General features: G+C 40.1%; 1 long non-coding RNA gene across 1 annotated transcript in view; it reads right to left on the bottom strand.

Moving 5' to 3' along the window:
• Positions 1–1005: 1005 nt before the first annotated feature.
• The window catches only part of LOC127142775 (uncharacterized), a 54817-nt gene continuing 36291 nt past the window's right edge, over positions 1006–19531 (bottom strand). The window contains exons 3-4 of the long non-coding RNA XR_007813824.1: positions 1611–1664; positions 1006–1285 (exon numbers count right to left, since the gene is read on the bottom strand). This is a non-coding gene — a long non-coding RNA (uncharacterized LOC127142775). The remainder of the gene's footprint in view (positions 1286–1610; positions 1665–19531) is intronic.

Here is a 19531-nt window from a genome sequence, read left to right on the forward strand (position 1 = left end):
ACAGCAAATGCTGTCGATGGAGATGTGAAAGGTGTCGACCTGATCTGTGAAATGTCTCTCCTCTCCCTCCTCCACACAAACAAGCCACCTGTCTGGCACAGCTCAAACACACAAAAAAAACTACCGTTTGTGCGTGAGTGTGCGTGTGTGTCATTTAAATGTTCTACCTTTCATTGACCTACAGACAGCGTCTGTGCCGGTGGAACCACATTGCGCTGTGGCAGTACAGCTCATTTGATCCTCTACACCTCTCCGCTGTTCTTTTTTTCCCCCTCCCTGTTCCTCCTCTTTGGTGGTGTGATATCACTTTACTGGGTCACCAGATTTCCCAGAGTCACCGAGGGGACATGTTGTTCACCTCTTGACTTCTTTACCTCTTGAACTGAGAGAAATTTTTCCTGATATAGGGCTGAGACTGCCAGCTGTCATTCTCACCTCCCACTTATTGAAGACTGAAACCAAGAGCGGGAGAAGGTGTGCAATTTAGTGAAAGTAAAAAGGCACATAACAGAAGAAAGCTGATAAGCATCAAGCTGTACTTGTAGGGCAGCTCATCTAACATTAATGGTAGAGTAATTGGTTTGTAACTGTAACACTTACTAGGCCATCAATAATGACCAGAGAGGTGAGTGTAGAGTTACTTGGTTAGGATAAGGGGCCATTGTGCTGGAGCTGAAGCCACAGGATCAGCTGAATGGGCCTGCACTTATGTCGGACAAATATTTATACAGTATCACGTTACTGGAACATTCTAACTAGAGAAGACAAGAATAGGCAGGGTGATTGAAAAGTCAGATACACATGTACTACAGTTCTACTTTATCTGAGGATTGGATCATTCACTGATCAAAGCTCAGGAAATACAATAATGAAGGGGGCTTGTTACACTTCAGAGTATTTATTTTTAAAGCAAAAATTGGAAATATTTCGCAGTTCGAAATGCATTATGGGCAAAAATCCTAATGGTATATTTAATTTTATATGACAATATCAATTTGTAAAAGTTTAAATTACACCTGATCAAATAAACTAGATGATTTTGTCTAATCCAGTTAATGATATAGGAAAAATCTAAGCTTTGAAACTTTTTTATGTTCAACAAAATTGTTAAAGAGTAGATTCACAGTTTTTCAAGTTTTTCAACCCCAGTACAATAGTCAGCTGTCTGTATGAACAGTGAAACAGGTTTTGCTTGCTATAATCATTTATTAAAAGATCCCTTCCTGTGGACTTTCACTGTAAGTGACAGGGGATGAAATTCAGATCTCTTCCTTCTTGTGTTTTCCTGTCAAAAAGCAGTGAAAGAACTGTAAAATGAAAGGTGACTTTTGTACTAAAAAGACTTTTGAAAATTTCACGCTTGCAGTACATTTCATGCCTGTGAAACTGCTTATATTCAGTCTCCTTTGCCACCAGAGAGAATCCAAAGATTATGAAATCTGCTAAAACCGAAACCAAAATTCAGCACCATTAAAAAAAAAAAAAAAAAAAGCCAGAGTTTTCTTTAGAGAGTCTGCTCCACAGTGGCTTCATGCACCAATTAATATTATTCATTGACTTCTCAACACCAAACACTCACATCCACCAACCCTGAGGACAGGTGTGTTTACCTGGATGTAGCCTCCTGTTCATGTCTGTCAACAACTACACAATGGCTTTTTGTGCTGGAAAGGAGAAAATGGAACTGTATTAATACATTTTACAAGCATTTCATACACATCAACTAATCAGTGAGCCCTCTCAGCCTATTGAAGGTTCTGCATTTCATATGTATCTCTGCTCATTTATTCAGGATATTCCTTTAATTTGTGACCTGCCTGTATATCCACAGCAATAGGCATTGTCTCGTTCCTGCTGGCATCCGATATACTTTCTTTCATGTAACATCTGTAGATGGAAGCCAACAAAAACAGTCTGCAGTAAAACACTGCAGAATGGTGACTGCAGTTTGTTTGCCTACAACCCAACACACCAGTATTTCACCAGACAACTCCAGATCAGACATATCCAATTTAACTCTGAAAAGTACCTGCAAAGTAAGATTTTTTTTAGCTTACTTCAAAGGATGGCAGCAGTAAACTACACTAGAAGTTTGTAAACTAGAAGTTTGCTACAGCCCAATATTGCATCGTTGAGAACACTGGCAAGTCGTGGGTGTTGCAGTGATGCCACAATGACTAATACACAGAAATGTATTCAAATAAGGCTGTAATTTGCAAAACTTTCCTGGGCTGCTGTAACTCTGCTGTATTCCCAGATTCTGATTAACATTTTCTGCAGAAGCGCTGGTCCACCAGCAGTACCACATTTAATCCACCCCTGTTTTTGCTAAACTAACCTTGAATTCTGTCAGGTTGCATCTCAGCGCCTGCACTCATTTATGGGGGAATGTTGTATGTCAATTCCAACCTTAACTTTATAACGCAGTATCATCAATTTGATAAATGCCAGAACAAACCCTCACATTTATGTCAAAATCAGAACTCTTCAGACTTCAGAGAAGGTATGAAGAAATTTCCCAAGCGTATGATTCAATATGAGGCATTTTGCAATCTGGTTTCTATGTAACTTTCTCCCCAAGGTTTTTTCAGCATTAAATCACTTCCAAAGAAAATGTAAGCAGCTAGATACACAACTGAATTCCTTCCAAAGCAAACTGAATTCTTTGTCACCCCAGTGTGTTGCAGTGGCATTGAACCATTATGTTATGGAGATATTCTACACAGTAAATATACCCTATAGGAAATCACGAAGAGACCTCTGTGAAGTAAAAGCATCACATCCTAGGAAAGTGTGAGAAAGGGCCTGACTATAATCCTCCTGTGATGACACAAACACAGCAACTTGGTTTTTGAGGTCAGATTGAGTTGCCCCCCCCCCCTTCAATACCTGAACAGCCCTCTGAACCTCCTCTGAGAGCCACAGCTGTTGGGGACCTCTCTTTGAACTCACAGCAGGAGGCCTACAGCACCCCCTGGCCTCAAGCTATCCCCTCTCTCCAACATTGCCTCAGACTTTGCAGCCTGTAACCATAGCCTGACGTGGACTTTTAAGAGGGCTGAAACCTCCCACGGCAGCTGCCCGGCTGGTAAACGGATCCATGCAGGCAGATCACCTGAGAGCGCCGGGGGTAGACCTGCTCATGTGTCCTGCGGGCCTGCTCCATTTGCTTAGGATCACAAAAGAAAAGGTAGCGAGGACCCATGAGACTGAGCAGAAAGGAGAAAGTAACATAATTAGAAATTTTCAAGGTGACCCATTTATTATAAGACTTTGGACTGCTTTATTTAACAGAAGTGGTTATACATGGTGTATTCTCAAATGGCACATGAAACAGGAATAAAACCCTGTGGGATTTTAAAAGGGAAGTTGTGAGCTCTGCTTCAGAGAAAAAAAAAAAAAGTACGGAATAGATTTGAGTGAGTATTGTCATAAATAGCTTGTCGCCAGGTCAAATTTGTCTTAACACAGGGTAAAATGCTGTGATATGTTACAGTGATAATGCAATATGGCAGTTTGCTTTAATTTCTTATTCATTTTAGATTTCTTTTTATTCTCAGTTGTCCCTCTAAGAAAGGGCATCTCATTCATAAAGATAAGTCAGAAGAAAAACACTGATCTCTGACTCATAGGTCACACAAGCTTTTACAGTAATTGCATGTGACGATCATAGTTGAAAATACAGGCATGTTTTGCTCCTGTGCTGAAAAAGTAATAATTCTGTCCTTGGGCTGTGATTATGATTAATTAAAGGGCAAATGGAGGTTTGTGACTGGACGTGAACTCTGATCCCCTGCAGGAAAACTGAAAATCGCTATGCACAGCTTCACCAAATGCACCGAATGTTTGTGCTGGACTGGAACCGTGAGGTGCAAAATCCTCGAAAATGGACGTAATTCCTATGATACTGTGCTTGTTGAAAGAGTTATTGGTTGCTGTAACCATTATGGCTGGCCATTCTGGCCGTGAAGAGATCCCCTCCTGGTGTCTAGAGTCTGCTGAAAACTATAGGGGTCAAAATCCACCAACCTTTGTTTCATGCAAAAATACATCCTTAAGTCCTGCCAAAACATTTGTCCTGTGCTTTGTTTTACAGTGTAGTTAAGTAATGCCTTCTTGGACAGTATGGATAGTAGGAATGATGCATATATTGAGGATAAATATTCTGCTAAGGCAGACCTGAAAACATCTGAATGTATGCGTAATAATTTAAATCTTGGTTCAAGTTGATGTATTCAAAATTTTCAATCAATTTAGGAATGATAGCACTCAATTATGTGCTTTGAATTTTGGTGTTGGAGCCACACTATTCTTTACACTGATATCATGAAGTGCATTTAATGTAACTGCCTAATTAAGTAAAGGATAAATATAGAGTGAAAAAGTATTCTCCTCTGCTTCCTCTTCTTTCTTATTCCACCTCTTCTTCCCCTTTTATTCTGCCATGTTACCTCCCTCAGAAATTTTTCTACCTTGCTATACTCTGAATTTCTCATAGTTCTTCTAGTGTCAGGATATTAAATCAAATAAAGATTGGATCAGTGGCATAGCGGCAGCTGGGGTGTGCCATGTGGGACTTGCAGTCATTAATGAGCAGTGACTAATTGCTCCGTGGTTCGGTGGGAATACAGCAAATCTCCATGGGACTTGTTCAATACTAACTTTCCCCCTTCAAACAACCCTCATGCTTCTCTTTTTTTCTCTCTTGTCAGGGTTTCAAGTTCTACACCCTTGCAGCATATTTCCAGTGAGAAGGGAGATAAATTAAGAAAAAAAAAAAAGAAATGTTTCTAACCCTTTGGGTTTCGCCATTAAAAGATATGTATCATTCTTGATTAAGATATTGTATCTCCACCGAAAGTTTGCATGTTACTGGGGGAGACAGCCATTTGTTCTGCAAAAAATCTATTTAGAAAAACAATATATCAAATACTGGGGTAAATGACTGCCAGTACAACGTCTATGTTAATGACCTTATCTAAACGATTTAATCCTTTTTTGTACGCAGAGGCCATGGTTACCAGCTGGCTAAATGTGGCAATCAACCCAAGGAACAGTCTAATTTTCTAAAACGTGTTCTTTATCACTATCCCAATAAAAATATCAAAACACAAAAAGACAGAAGCTATAAATTAGCTAATAAACATCCCCTTCACTAAGCTGATTGACAGGATTTACTGCCTGTCCTTCAATTCTCTTTACGCCCATTGTTGCTATTGATTGCTGTCAGTTTGGAATGATTTTTCTTTTCTTTCTGTGCTTCATTTGCCACGGCTGCTTGCAATCACTTCCAGCATGAGCAGTATTCTTCTAGCCTTGAGGTGGTAGTTTCACCAGAACTAGAGACAATATGTTTTGTCTCAGCTGTGAAGGCATCTCACAGATCAATAACTCCTGTCAAAGGCTAACGCTCTACTTGGGGGAGCATCTTTATTAAGTGGCATTTTATTATTTAATAAGACTAAACCCACACTCAAAACCCTGCTGTTCCAGTCGCTTGTAGTTACAGTTTAATTTGAGTGACTGTGGACTGTGAACTATTTAAGGTGAAGGTTGAACTGACAGAAAGATAATATGATGAATGTCAAACATACCAAACATTTACTGATTTCAGTTTTTAAACCTTTAAAGGCAATCTGAATGCTGTTATCACTACAAGTGGATATTTTGTTGTTATGAAAAAAAATTAAATTCTTCATGTACACAAATTTATATATGACATTTCGTAACTACTTCATAAACTACTGTGTCACTGGGTTGCTGGTAACAGTTTAAATGTGGCTTAAGCTTCTCTAAGTTTTCATCTGTCACTAAGCTAATACACCTTTTTTTTTTTTTTATCTTCATGAAGGTACAGTGACCTCAGTCCTGAAATACACTCAGCCACAAGCATGACTGTACCCATGACTGTGTTGAAGGCTATACACATCTTTTGCTAATGTTTCAATGACTAGGGGCCTTCACAACAGGACTTTAAAAAATACATTTACTAGAGTAAGGTTCTTCATTTCTCTGTGTAAGAAGAAGCACCTGGGCTGAGTCAATTTCTTTTTCAAACTCTTGGACAAGTATCCACATCATTTATCTTCAAAAAAGTAAGTACAAATTTCCTGTGAGATCAGGTCAGTGTGAGAGAAAGGAGGGAGAGAGTGAGGGGAGACTGGGGCTTCGAGGCAACAATCACACAAAACACATTTGGAGGTGATTATAGAGCCAGTCATGCTGAGTGACTCCTACAGGCTGAAACACTGCTTACAGTGTTTAAAGTGGATTTGATGAAAGCTTTCATTCAGTCCAGCTCATTAGTTTGAGCCTTGGATAGCGCACATTCTGAGATTACTCACTGAGGGCCTGCGCTGAGCTGCCAATGCCAGGAGGTTTGCTTTTCATTTATTTCTACATAAATCACTCAGTAGAAACACAAATCTAAAGCAGAACACCTAATTCTGTATGTCCAGAGAGCACAGCACATGTCCGCAACATCAGCCTTCTGTTTGAGAAATAATACATGGACATGATTTGGTCCAACTGTGGTGGAAAAACTTTCAAGAGAGAAATGGACCATGGAGTTCTTGTGTCTCAGCTAATTTGCACTGTACCTTTTAGCAAGCATGCTCTACTGTTATATTTAGATCAGCCCTATCGCTAGAGAGAATGTTGGCAGACAACTCTGCAAAACCTCAGATTATGTTTAATGACAACATGTATTCCACCAAATCCATGCATGGAAACCATAGTATTATTGAGATAGGTTGTCAGTAAGGTGAATGCCAGTTAAGCTAAGACATGAACATCCTTAGATGCGCTACCTGCCCATTCACCACCCCTACATCATCACCCTTACTCACCATCTAACCACTGGAAATCCAATCAACCTGTACTTTAGACTGAGACTTCAGTAAATACTTTATAAGGAGCACAGCCATTTAGGGGTAAGAGCTTGTACATTAGGGTAATCAAATCCCAGTTTAATCCAACACAAGGCAAGGCAGACAATGGATAATTCTCTTTCTTAGTACTTCATTTTCCAGTGCGTTTTCACAATAATGGCACAGTATTATAGGGTTAAAAATAAATTCTCATTCGGAAATGTTTTTTTCAACTTCCCAACAGGGAAGAAATACTAGACTGGAGTGATGGTGTTGGAGGTCCAAGCGTTTCAGCCTCTTGCTCAAAGACCCCTCACCAGATCAGATTTTCACCAACAATGAGGCATGGAGCCTTTCCTGACATTGGTCATCTTTGCTTATACACAATCACTGTAGGGACACTGTGTCCTAGTGAATGACAGCACTGTTTTTTTTTTCTCTGCTACCATTAATGGCCACAAAAGGCCTAAACCCACATGCGTTTAATACCTTCAGAAGCTATTAATATTCACTCAACAGCAGGTTTGTCATGCTTTCCCAGAAACCAGAGGCTCTTGACGTTTCTGAAAATCCATTAAAATTGTTTTTGTACAGAGGCAAAGTCTGGATCCACTCAGTTATTTTGAGTTCTTATATTCCCATAGATAAGTGGACAGACAGAGACAAGATGAAATTATCAGCTACAATCTGAAGCTGCAGTATTTAAAAGTATAAAATGTCTATTTTTCCCCAAACATGGAAATGTGTTATATCACTTTAAAATGAATATCTTAAGGTTGAGGACTGTTAGGTGAAAACAATAAACAATCTGAAGATGTCACCTTAGGCTCAAGGAAATTGTGATCGTCATTTTTGCAGTTTTTTGGAACCCAGCATGTTTATTCTCCCCCTGGTGTTGAAAAGCAAGTAGGAAAACACAGGAATTTGCCAAAAATAAAGTTAGATAAGGCAGGGGAAGAAAACAAAACTTAATCACAATGTTCTATATCTTAACTATTAAACTGATGTGTAGAAGTGTAAGACTATTTCATGGAATATTATGTCCACTGTAAGTCACTCTGTGAGGTCAACATTTAGCTGATGCTCTTATCTAAATGTTAAAAATTGGAGCCATATTTCTCTGCTGCTCTCGTCTCCTCACAGCCCGTGTCTGAGGGCATTCATGCGTACGGAGGGATGCAGGCTTTCGCCAACGTGACCCAGGGCCCTTACAGACGGAAGACAGAGCAGGCTCCTGTCTGACTCAGCCCAGGTCCACGCGGCGGGCTGTCAAAGCCCATCATTGTCACACACTCCTGCGATCAATACCTTACAGCCTCCTGACAGGGTGTGTTAGTGCAACACACTCCTCTTTTCTCTCACAGTCTTAACCAGAAAAAGCCACAGAGACAAGAAAGGGAAAGAAAGAACAGAGCAAAGATTTGTGTTGTTAGTGACAATGTTCATGTTTCTATTTCTCTTTGGTTGACTTCATATTTGCAACAGTTTATGGGTTATTAAATTGAGCATTCAGTAACAGTGTAATGCAGAGTTTGATGAATTTCCTCCACATTTTCCCTCTATTTAAATTCAAAAGTGCCTTTCAGCCGTGACGCCACACAGATGGAACATTTAGTTTTTCTCATCAGTTGAAGTTGCAATCAGGAATATTTTGCAAATGTATCAAGTTCTTGCAGCAATTCTTGCACAGAACATGATTTATAGCTTGAATGCTTAAGGCTTTCAAAAACAGTTTTGAAATAAAGTTCAAATTAGGTAACACTGGCGCAGTGTCTATACAATGATGCTCACAGTACATTAAGGGCTTCATGAATTGTTTTTGTTTTTCTTATTTTGAGCTACATATTTCCCTGATTCCCTGAAAAGAACCAAGCAACACCAAACAAAGCTAAGAAAAATTTATTCTGAATGATTTATAAGTTGATAAGACAGTCCTGCTGAGTACCAGCTCACCAAATCAGTATTAAAACCCTGTTTTCATTTTAAAGTTATGGTATCTCTGCAGGGACGTTTAGAGCCAAGTTGAGCCCTCACCACTTTATTGATTATTTTCACAAAGTTTGAGTTGGATGTTGGGCAAACTCATGTGAGTAAAGGAGAACTTTGGCTGATCAATGGGTAAGACCTTCTGATTAGATAAGATTCTGTTTTGGTTTTTTTTTAGAGGCTGAAGATGTGAATATTTGTCCAGTTTGTATATGAATACAGTCTAAAGCTGCAAAAGGAAAGCCATAGCAAGACAGAGATGAAGGGCAATAAAAGGTATAAGAGGCTTTAACTGGAGCCTCATAGATACATCACTAACAGTCCATATGTGGATGAAAGTTATTGCAAAGACGTGAAAAAAAAAAGACATTTGACCTACATTTCAAAATGTCTCCAGGGACTTAATGTATGAAGCAATTTAAAGTACAATCATGAAAGTTGGTGGGTGTAGTCTAGCCTTCCTTCTAAATCACCATAGCTGTTGCAACAGCAACTGCTTGAATTCCAAGGGTATGTGCCAGCTCCCCTTCAAACACCACACACACACAAATACAGTATACACACACAAACACACACACAGACACACTTGCAAAATCAACAATCTTCAGTCCTGCTTGACAATCATACACCACCAGAGCCTCTCTGTAGTACCAGGGTTTTCCATCCTGTCAAATCTTGGTCCACAACTTTTGGACAAAACTGAATCAAGTGTTATCTTTGTTTTTCTTTTTTTTTAAAAAGACGTCTGGAATCCAAGAGTTTGCTTACAGAGCCTTCATATGATACCAGTACCAAGCCATCTCAAACAAACATGAATATGATGAGGCTATAGTGTAGTAGCAGCAGATCTCAACAACACTGCATTATTGAACTACATAAACTGTGTATGGATTAATTCCTAAACAAATATATGCTGTCTCTTTTAATCAGTTTCAAATAATATAGCAATCATAAAAGGATCTTTAACCAAGGCAAAAATGATCATATAAAATATACATTACAGATTATATTACAAAGGACCCCGAAAGTATTCAGACCCCCTAATTTTTTTGCACATTTTATTGTGTTGTTGATTTAATTTTAAATTAACATAATTTCAAAGTGATGACAAAGTGAAAACCTGATTAAGAGTTTTTTTTGTAAATTTATAAATGAAGACCTTCATCCTCTCATTTACAAAAGTATTCAGATCCTTATTGCTGCACTTTGTAAGAAGCACATTTGGGGCTCTACACACTTTGCACACCATGAGTTGGGCAGTTTTTCCCTATTCTTCTTGGCAGATCCTCTAAAGCTCCATCAGATAGGATGAGAAGGTCTCTCCGCAGATGTTCTATGAGGTTTAAGTCTGGGCTTTTGTTGGGCAACTCAAGGACAGTCAGAGACTTGTCCCAAAGCCACTCCAGCATCATCTTGGTGGTATGCTTTGGGTCATTGCCGTGCTGAAAGGTAAACTGTCTGGAGCAGGTTTTCTTCATGGACCTCTCTGTATTTGGCTGCATTCACATTCCCTCCCTCAATTCTGGTCAGTCCCCCTGTCTCTGCTGCTGAGAAGCCCCCCATAGCAATTTGGCCGAATGCCCAATTCTGAAGAGTCCTGGTGGTTCCAAATTATTTCAAAATTATTGAGGCCACTGTGTTCCTGGGAAAACTCAAAGCTTTAGAAATGGTTTTATATCTATGTCCTGATCTATGCCTTACTACAATCTTATCACAGAGATCTACAGAGAGTTCCGCAGACTTCATGGCTTGGATTTGTCCTGATGCATTGTGAATTGTGATCCCATTTATATACAGGTGTGTGCCTTTCTAAACTATGTCCAGTCAATTCAATTTGCCACAGGTGGACTCCAATCACATTGTAGACACTTTAAGAATAATTATAGAGAAGAGGATGCATCTGACCACAATGTGAGGCGCCAAAGTGCCAATTTACTTCATTATGTCATTATGGGTTACTGAGTGTTGATTTCAAAACTTTCAATTTTATCCATCGAAAAATATACAACACAATAATGTGCAAAAAGTGAAGGGTCTGAATACTCTCTGAAGCCACTGTACAAGATAAACAATGCAGTTTAGCTTTAAAACTCTGCACAAGTATCACATTTTCATAATAATATAATAATGATATGGTCAAAAGCAAATTCTCCAAGCCAAACATTTCAAAATAAAGGAGAAGAAAAAGGCTTTTTAATATAACAAGAACAGCTATCCAGAAATAAGGCTTCCAAGGGCAATATACTATAATTACTTTTGATTTCACAATGAAAACTTGTGTTTGACTCACCCATGCTAACGTCCGGACAGAAAGGGTCCATAGTGAGTTACCTCTAGCAGACAGACAGATCCACAGATTTATGTTTTTCCCCTGTCAGGTGCAACTTGCCCTGGAGATCAGATGAGCTCTATTTCAGACTGTTCTCCTACCAAAGTCTTTTTTTCTGGCCAGCTCAAAGAATGGACAGTCCCCTGCTGCAGATCAATCTGTTGAGAGCTCCCCATTCTGGGCATTAGGAAATCCTGGCTTTCTTTAGTTCTAAGGCAAGCGAAAGAGAGCATTGCATGGCTGAACTCTTAAACAGGACTTTCTCATGCCCGCTGGTACCTCTCAGGACAATGCCACGGCTGCTAAAGGTTTGTTTTCTGGTTGTTTTTACTATTTTTGTGGCTTTAACACCACTTTGTTTCATGGCTGTGCTTTGCATGGCATCATTCAAAAGAATGAATATGAATATTATCAGGGCTTCACACACAGGTAGCACATGCAAAACTAAGTTGACCAGAGCATAAATCATGAGGTCATCTATTTCATTTAAAAAAATATAATAAAAAAATTGTCATGATTTAAGCCAGCAAGCCCTACCACTGTTGTTAAAACTCAGTTGAGTGGGAAGACCATCACACATCACATAAATCTCTGCACTAAACCAAATGTTCCATCTACAAGACCTTCATCAGATCATTTACATGTAGCAAACTGTTTTCACAGCCAAGATAATAGACAGTACAAACAAAGGACATTCACTTAAGGCACATATATATATAAATGGGTAGCACAGTTTTTAACCCATGCATAATAATGTTAACCACCTCAGTTATGCTAAATAATAAGGCGGAAAGAAGTTGTGACACATGCATGACAACCACTGTCACCACACATCAGTGAAACATTATGCCCTGTACCTGTTTCTGCAGCGTCACATCCTAAATACACACACTCACTGACATTCTTCCACACAATTTGGACAAAATGAAAAAAATCTCATATAATAACACTAGTTATGATAACTAAATTCAAATGTACAATCATGCCAGAACACAATTAGGACCACAATGAACAGTCCTGTGACATTTTCACAGAACCTCTGTCATCCTCCCCCTTTTAAGATAGTCTGTACCTTACAAACAATCATTTCTTTTCTAATTATCTGTTCCACACTAAAAGTCACAGCTCATACTATGAGAGTCAAGTGCCAGTGTGCTGAGTCTCTAAGGAGGACATTCATCTTGAGGCTAGGAGAAATCTATAACATCATTCCATCACATACACTATGACATGAGGCCACGGACAAACATGAACCTATTTGATATTTAGACGTCTCAGGGTTAGAAGTTCAGTCCCTGAACTGTTATAGGCCAATTCAATGAGTTTTATAATATCTTTTTGGAGCTCATGTTCATTGTTATGCTGTTCATTTTCAGAACTAAGTTATTTTCTATATTGAAGGCCCTCCCTCCACTCAGGGAGAAAGAGAAATTTGCTTGATAACTACTTAAAGGAAAAATTGGCCATGACCATTTCATGCTGACCAATTATCTTTCTAATGGATTTTTTTTTTTATGTAACTTGTTTGTGATTGCCAAGTGCATATAATGTTGAAAAATCTGCCCTCATTGGACCTAGGCAACCGGCACTGCAACATATTGTACACAGCAAAATATGTTCCAAAACATTCTGGGATTTAATTTCCACATCCAAATTGTTGGTTTGCTTTGAAGGGGATGCAAAACCCCTAAAGAATTCACACTTCCTGACCTGTGACGTCCTATCTAATGTGCCAAATCTGTTTGGTTTATTTTATGTTTATGTAACCTATGGTACAATGGCAAATCAAAAAGGAAATACAGCAAAACTATAGAACCACAGCCAGAAACAGTACCATATCCTCCACATTTCCACCAGAATGATCATACAGTCGAAATTTCACCTTATTCACAGATATCTAGGGTGCATAATAAAAGATTAGCTCAGAGTAAAATCTATATGGGTCATAAAATCCCCATGTCACTGTGATTGTTATATTCACATGTATGGTATGTAACTCTAGCTTAGTGCAACATTAATATTCTGATCACTATATCATTTTCATGGCTTGTTTTTCTTGATTTTATGATTTTTATTGGTATATTCTGGCACAGCAACAGTTGATAAGAAAATTCTCTCACCCTGACAGCTGCCTCAGGGTATCTTATATTATAAGAGCCTCTGTATCCAGTTTTCCTTTCAACTCAAGAGAGGAATTACCATTAACACCAATAAATGTACGAGTGCAGTAATTCAGAATACCACAAAGAATGTTATTAACTCACACACTATCCTCAGCTTACATTATGCCATCTTGTGAGTGACGTGTTTAAACATTTCCATACCTATGCCGCCCACATCCTGACCTCCAGTTTGACCCGGAGGTCACAACCCCTTCACACCAGCGCTGGGTAAATATTTCCTTCCTGATTCAACAGAACACATTGAGCTGGGTGGGACAGACTACGGCTATGGAGTCTAGCAGCTGAGTCAGAAAGAAAGACGTGGTGTGAGAAACAAATTAGACAAGAAGAGAATAAAGGGAAAATACAGACTGGCTGGTGGGTTTATGTGTGCCACGGGGAGGGGCGACCAGGGCAAGCCAGGCCTCTATTCATCTATTATCTTAAAAGGCAGAGTTAGTATACAGGTCCATCCTGCTTTAATTAAAACTTCTGGCCTGAAGCGGAACTCGACCACCGCTCTAGGCTCCAGCAGGGCGCACACCACATGTGCAACTGGGGGAGAGTGGAGGTATTGGGGTGGGATGGGGACTGCTGGCAGGGGGGACATTTGAGACTGTTTAAACAAATCAGTGAAGAATATCAGTCACTGAAGCCCCTGCGGGAGATGCTGTTGGTTTGTTCCCCTGCTGCAGAGGCATTTGTCTCCACTTGAGAGACCATTTTGTCATCTGTAAAAAGAGGGGAAGAAAGAGAGACGTTTCTAATATAAGAAGAGGGAAAGTACCTGCTCAACTGCTCCAGGCATAGAAGCATTCAAGCAATTTATGGCAATCAAGTGTCACTGGCATTTAAGTTGAATGCAGCTAATAAGCTATCGGCTGTCTGCAGGACCTCTGACCTATGTGTGAGTGCGTGGCTGTGTGGAGCTGTGTCCAGCAGACATGCACGTGTAAAACCCAGATGGTCAGATGTAATAAACATGGCCTGTGTTTTTGGCTCACATAAAGGGCATGGCGCTGGTGTTTTATTTCATCAGGGCCTCGGGGCATGAATGTGTTCACCCAGACTCTCAAGTGGGCTTTACGAGGGTGGAGAGGGAAGCCTGTTTCCACCTTGTTTGAAATACTCCCCCCCCCCCCCTTTCTCTTGCAATGGGGCGCGGCAGTGGGGAGGTGCTGGAATAATGGAGGCCAAGGGAGGGAGGAGGGAATTCAGGTGGCCTCCTGTTGGTGCCGGATGTTTTAGTAAGACAACATGGCAGCGAGGGCCTTGTGACAGAAGTCTGTGCAGAACCTCCGTCGAACAGGCTGCGCTGTGAAGCAAGCGACCACATCTGTTTTCACTCAAAACAATCAGGGGCCGGCACTGCAGGCAGCTTGAGCCTGTTATTAAAGGCTTTCTGGGGCCTGCTGAGGGACGGCCCAGACGGAGTGATTTATCCACTCTTTGCTGAGTGGACGAGGATCGAGTGTGATGTATATGGAGATGGAATTCCAATCAGTCATCCTTGCCAGGACACCTACTCAGAAGGACTGATGAACCTAGGCTTGCTTTAGCAGGATGAAACTGTGCCTGACATCATGCATTAGAAAAGGGATTCCACTATGAGAAGATGTATATGCAGATTAGTTTTTGTCCGTGCTTGTGGAGGGCAGACTTGCAGACTTGCAAAGTAGTTTACCTCTCAGGCTTAGAGGACTTGAAGGAGATGGGTGAAACTCACAGAAACCTAAAAGACGAACTCTGAGTACCTTCTTTGGGGCCCTGCCGTGTTCATCTGAACGCCAAAGCGGGCTTTTAAATAATTTGGGGAGAGCCCTCTGGTAGCTGAATAATTCACTGCAGCATGATGAAGTCTCTAGCCAGCTGGGTGTTCCATTAGTAGACTCACTACTCGACAGCTCTATTGCCTGGCAGGCCAGTGGAGGGAGGAAGAGGTGGGGAGATGACTATGTCTCTATGAGGGTGGGGGGTGGGGTGGGGGGTATCATCCCGTCCTCACTCTGCCCACTTCAATTACATCAGCCACAGGCTCTCTGAAAAGAGAATCAGGCACCGTCTGCCCATTTTGCTTCAGACAAGCCTCCGTCCACCACACCCAACATGTGACAGCCATTCAGCTGTTGCAGTGGAACCTCAAAGGACCCCAGCGCTGGACATCTGATGGGAAGGGGAAAGAAGGAAAAAGCATGTCCTCTGAGCGTTTGACAGCGTAGACTCTTGACATCTAATTCCCTCTGCCATATGACCTAAATATACAGTTTTATGTCTGAATTGGCTGCTGAAGTGAATAACCCGTTCTTGTCCAGATGGCTGCCATCGTTGGGCAGTTTAGTCTAGGATAGGCTGGTGAAAAACGCTAGCCTGCTGTGGCATCATCACCAGTTTAGCTCATCTAAGCTCCCCTGGCAGAAGAGCCAATGAAACGAATGGACATAGCAGATCAAACGCTGCTTGGCTGTGACTAAAATCTACTTTCCTGTGAGGCATCAAAGCAAAATAGGATTTTCTGCTGAGGGATATCTCCCTGCTCACCGTTTCTCCCACGTGCCAATTATCTGTGATAGTTGATAGCCAGGGCTTGAAATGTGAAACAAGCATGGACCTGTCAGTGAGTTAATCTCCCATGCAGGTACACATGCATTGCAAGAATTCCTCATAGTTTTTTCATATAGGACTTAACGTAGCACCCTCATATCGTACTACTCATTCATCTATCATGTCCTTTCTGAGGATGGTCACTTTCCTATCAGATCCGGATATCATTCAGGTTAACCTTGCCTCTTTTCCCAAGGCCTGTCTCCTTGCCTGTGCATGGACCCTGTCAACTCTTGCCCTGAGTGACAGAGCAGCCAGCCTTACCTTGTGCTGCCAGCCAACCTCATTCATAACATCATCACCTTCACTTGGCCATGTCACGCCTCTTATGGGAGATGGATGTCCCCCACCCAAGGACAGCTGGGTAATGGCCCTCATCCTGACTTCAAGACGGGGTGCAATCACCTGTCATTCATAATCTGTACGCTGCAAGCTAGAACAGATAGACAGTGCAAAGAGAAAGTAGTGGACTGCCATCACAAGAAGTGACGAGCCCTAAAGCAAGCCACAATTTAGACTAGAATTTAGACTTATTTTCTATATTATGCCTTGTTGACTTGTTTACAATATTTTGAATAAAGGCCTAAAATTATTAATGTCTACATAGTACATTAAAGCTCTGTTGTGACATTTTGATATTAACATTTTAACAAATGAATCCATGAAATGGTTACTAATACTATCAGTCCCTCTGAGAATCAAAAGCAAATTCTACAGCTTGGCACAGCTTTCAGTTGCTTTAAGCTCATTGTTTTGGATTGCTGTTCCACAAGGTCATACAAACTGTCTCCCAGTTCGCAGACTCACACAAACAGACCTAAACAGCATGACATAGTATAGTCTGGGATATCACAAAATTGGTTAGATTGATACCAAGTAATACAAAGTGAATAATTGGCCCCACACTCATTACATTTCACTGTTAAAAGTCAGTGAATCAAATGCATGTTAAATGCAGTTTCTAAAGGTAATTAGATTACATTTTATGTGTCAAGTCTCCAAACTCAGAGGGTGATAGATGCTAGTATCAATAATCAAAACTCAAGACTCAAGTCTTTGTACTGATAGTATCAATACTTCAGGACTGATCCACCCACGCACAGTAATGCTGAAAATACAAGTGGCTGATAAAGAGGATCAAAAAAAGCTAGCAAGGTTGAATGTCAGATATCATAGAAAGTGGCAGACAAAGCCAAGGCTCAGCAAGTGAATACTGGACTTAAAATAATCAGTCGACCAGAGAATGGAGTCTGTCCATGTTGTCCTGTGTCTAGTGAATGTGTCAGCAGACAACTCATAAGAACATGATGACATGATAATGTATTGTATTTCTGGGCTTGTTGTGTATTTTCGTGAACTGCATAAAAACAATATACCTATACCTATACCTACACATATACCTGTTCAGTTGTGAAATAACTGAGTAGTATTTACTTATTTATCCCTGTGTTTTAATTATTAACTAACTATTATTAATTTAATTCACATTCACATTCATTTTACTTCTATGCAATCTCTGATAATGGACAGTTGACATCAAACAACAATGCGCCAAATACAGCAATTCATTTAAAAATCCAGAGAGATTACACAACCAACATCATGGTATTGGGTGTCATCTAGTGTAAATAGGTTTAATATTTGTCACTGGTCTAATTTTGCAGAGACACAATTTCCCATGAGTTTGTCTCTGCTATGCTGATTCACTGAAACGATACAGACCAACATCTTCCTCTTCGAGCTCAGGATGCTTGCATGGTGTAAGTCTAGACCCCTCTGATTAAAATTCAACATCTGCCAAAGTTCTGTGAATCTTTCATTTATCCCTGGGGCACACCATGATGAGTCTAGTGAACACTAATGAACATATAATGAGCTACAAATAGCTTTCCAAATGGTCTGGTTCCTACACTGCTTCCTGTGCCCTTAGATTCATCTCAACTGAAAAACAACAAACAAACAAAAAAAAACCCCACATCAAAACAATGAAACAGTATTAGTTTATAGGGTTACAGAGTGAAATGTAAAAAAGCAGAAGATTGATAGTTACAGGTACAAACATTACGTATAATACTTAAGATCTGAGACACATTACTAGGTATCACTCTCTCACTCTAAACCAAACTGAAAGTACCAAAATGTATGAGGCATATTTTTCCATCTCTTTTGGAGAACAAAAAACATGACACACAATGGTACACTATGTTCAAGGTGCAGATACTGTTAGAACAACTGCTCGCTTTGTAAAACGTTCCCGAACTTTTACCAATTTAATCCCCCATGTCTTTATTAATAACAATGACGACAGCATATCCATGACTAGGGGCACTTCCTCTTTGGAAGATTACTTCTAAAATCTCTTAATCCGTCACCAGTTAGCTGTTTTCCAGACACCCAAACAGTCATCTCTGCATGTGAGGCAGACAGCTTTCTAAAGGGTTTGGACTCTCTCCAGTTCTGGGCAGAGGGAGAAAATGACAGAGGGATGACAAAAGACAAATGTAGGACAGAGGGAAAGAGGTAATCATCATGCTATAATTCATCCGGTCTCTCCTCCAAAGTGCTACCTAGACCCTTTGCCTGTTAATAAGAAAACACTGATTGAAGTGCCGAGTAAATGCTCAAGGTGGAAGAGTAGCTGTCTTTTTTCCAAAACATTTTAAATGCCACCCCGCAACAGTAACTCATATAAATAGTTTTGAGGTACTTGTTTTCTGGATCAATTATGCAACCCACAACCTCTGTAAGGTTGTACTCCTAGATTTAATCAGAAATTTGTATTTGAATTCTCAGAAATGTTTGTCCTCTTTCAGGACATGACTATGACTACTATTTTTTTTTTAAACATGTTCTAAGGTCAACACACAACCACTGCCATACACTGAATCTGGTTTTTAGTCTTTTAGTCTTAGTAAATGCGTTTCCATCCACTCCCTTTTAATGCACAGTTTTAATTTCCACATAAATGAATGAGTGGAAAAACTAAATGTAACAAAGTGTAATGGAAAAAGACTTGAAAATGAACATGCACTGAAGCTTTCCACTGCAGAGATGAAAAATAACAACTGACAAAAACAACAGATCTGTGTGGAGTGATGAGGAGACAGTGTTCCTCAAAAATGTTAATGGCATCAAACCAGAGAATTAGCACCACCAATTCTTCCATTCTTCCCATCATCTTCTGCTGTACTTAATGTTTAGTGCTAAATAGTAAATGCTAGGAAGAAAATACCCTAAACTAAGAGAATGAACTTGTTAAATGCTTTACTTGCTAAACATAGGCATGCCATCATTATGAGCATGTTAGCATGCTGATGTTAGCATTTCGCTCAAAGCAACACTGTGCATGAGTACAGCCTCCCAGAGCTACTGCAATGGTTGTAGCCTCAGTCTTTTTTATGCCTCTCACCCACACTAACAACAGTGTCATTTTCATTTTATAATGTCAGGAGTGTAATGGGACCGATGTTGAAAGCCTGTAATTTTGGTGCGATTAGTGAATGATGGCAAACACTGAATCAAGGAAATAGGCAGGATGATGAGAAAGTATCATATTCAAGGAAGTGAGAGGAAACACAAAAAAC

Source organism: Lates calcarifer, linkage group LG9 (assembly GCF_001640805.2).
Source record: "Lates calcarifer isolate ASB-BC8 linkage group LG9, TLL_Latcal_v3, whole genome shotgun sequence".
In the NCBI taxonomy this organism is placed as follows: domain Eukaryota; kingdom Metazoa; phylum Chordata; class Actinopteri; family Centropomidae; genus Lates; species Lates calcarifer.